This window comes from Euphorbia lathyris, chromosome 9 (assembly GCF_963576675.1).
Source record: "Euphorbia lathyris chromosome 9, ddEupLath1.1, whole genome shotgun sequence".
NCBI classification, from domain to species: Eukaryota; Viridiplantae; Streptophyta; class Magnoliopsida; order Malpighiales; family Euphorbiaceae; genus Euphorbia; species Euphorbia lathyris.
In genome coordinates this window covers 14,507,249-14,509,581 of record NC_088918.1, presented here as the reverse complement: position 1 = coordinate 14,509,581, position 2,333 = coordinate 14,507,249, and the positions used below count along the sequence as shown (strand labels likewise).

The 2,333-nt window shown below is 43.1% G+C and overlaps 1 non-coding gene across 1 annotated transcript; it reads left to right on the top strand.

The window, feature by feature from the left end:
* The first annotated feature begins 1,425 nt into the window (after positions 1 to 1,425).
* On the top strand, positions 1,426 to 1,532 carry LOC136207586 (small nucleolar RNA R71). Its single transcript, XR_010676720.1, has one exon. It is a non-coding gene; the product is annotated as a small nucleolar RNA R71 (small nucleolar RNA).
* Positions 1,533 to 2,333: the final 801 nt, after the last annotated feature.

Sequence of the window (2,333 nt, the reverse complement as noted above, 5' to 3'; positions counted from 1 at the left end):
ACTTTGACCAACACATCTTCCACAACTCCCCTAGGGTAACATACTGATCGATCGGCCAATTGAATAGACATTCTGGTGGGTTGTGGCTCTTCTAACCCTAGTTTAGCATATACAGAATATGGCATTAGGTTTATGCTAGCTCCTAGGTCACATAGTGCATTTTCAATATTTAAGCTTCCAATTGAACAAGGAATAGAAAAACTCCCTGGATCTTTTAGCTTTTTCGGTAGTTGCTGCTTGTTTTGGAGTATTGAAGAACAATCCATGTTGAGTTGGATCATTGATATGTTTTCCAGCTTTTTCTTGTTTGACAGGATGTCTTTTAAGAATTTCACGTATGTTGGCATCTGGGCAAGTGCTTCCACGAAAGGGATGTTGATATGCAACTTCCTCAAGGTGTCTAGCACCTTAGAATTTTGTTCTTCCAGTTTTTTGTTTATTAGCCGCGTCGGATATGGCACAGGTGGAACATACGGCGGAGGTGGCTTGTACACCTTTCCGCGTTCCTCCTAATCCTGCTCACTAGTGGATTTTTCTCCTGCGGCTTCTTCTTGACTATGAACAGATTGTTCCTGCTCTCCTTTAGTTTCTTTGGATGTTCCTGCACACCCAACATTTTCATCAGTTGATAAAGTTGGTTGAGTTTGCTTACCAGATCTCAGAGTGATAGCCATGACGTTGCCCTTCGGGTTTGGCTCCGTGTTGCTTGGCATCATTCCCTTTCTTTTTGACGTAGATACAACTAATTGATGGACTTGTGTTTCCATATTCTTAATTGACGCCTGTGTCTGTTTCATGAACTGCATCATCATTGTCTTCATGTCTGGCTCTACATCTTCTTTTGGTGGCATAGGTTGTTTATAATGCTGCGGAGGTTGCCTCTAGTAGTGTCCTCCTTGCTGTTGTTGATATATTGGTTGTTCCTGATACCTCGGTTGCTCCTGCTGGTTGGTCTGGCCTGTCCATCCGAAATTCAGATGATTTCTTATAGCTGGGTTATATGTGTTAGAGTATGGGTTAGGTGGATTCCTCTGATTATAACCTGCATAATCGCATTCTGCTTGTGCTCCCTTCCCTTGCTTGACTCCGGGACAGTTGATGTTAAAATGAAGTCCTCCACAAAAATCACATATATCATTGAACGGTGGTTCGTTGTGGATCGAGGATACATTTATCTTGCCGAGTTGCCTGGCAAGTTGTTCCACCTAGCTTGTCAATTTTGACACCACATCTTCATTTCCCATTCTCTTTCCCTCACTTCTGGCAGAGTGCCAGTTATAGCTCGTGCTTACTACTCTCTCAATAAGGTCGTACAAGGCTTATGGTTCCAGATCTTCGGGGTTTCCATTGGCAATGGACTCGATCTGGATCTTATAAATGTTGATTACCCCATTGTAAAAGTTCTGCATCTGCATCCACATGGGTATGCCATGATTGGGTACCCTTCTTAATAATTCCTTGTACCTCTCCCATGCCTCGGCTAAAGATTCATCCTCTTCTTGCACGAAATGGGATACCTCATTTCTGAGTTTAATGGCCTGTCTCGGCGGAAAGTATTTCATCAGAAATGCGCTGGCCATTTCTTCCCAAGTGGTGATCGTCCCTTGTTGCAAATTTTTCAACCAGTTCTTTGCTTTGTCTTTCAGAGAAAAAGGGAACAGCTTTAGCCTGATCACATCATCGGAAACGCCTCGGTTTGATCTGAAAGTGTTGCATAGTGTGATAAACTCCAGGATATGCCCATTTGGGTCTTGTGACTGGTATCCATTGAACTGTACTGCTGCCTGCAACATTTGTATCATTGATGCTTTCACCTCAAACATGTTGTTCCCTTCGTTGGGCAACACGATGCACGACGAGTGCCCTTCAGTAGTTGGCCTCGAATAGTCCCTGATCCTCATGATGGGAGGATTGTTATTCTCCCCTTCTTCTTCTTGATTTGGTTGGACTGGTTGTTCGGGTGGTACCCTTCCAACCATTCTTCTCTCTCTTTGTCGTTCTCTTTGTCTCGCACGTCTAGCTCCCGCTCTGTTTCATCTCAACGTTCTCTCTAACTCGAGATTGATAGGAAAAACAGGAGTTCCAGCTCTACACATAAACCGATAAAGACCCCTTCTGGCTGCACTATTTAGCAAACAGATTAAAAACACATTGTTTCACAGAAAATTTCGTATAACATTTGTTGCTTTCAATCCCCAGCAACGGCACCAAGAACTTGTTGTCTCCTGAATGGACTCTAGCAAGTGCACTGGATACAAGTAATAAAGTGATAAGTCAAGTATCGTATCCACAGGGATTGATGACCAAAGTTTATGAAAAATACTTTGTGAACA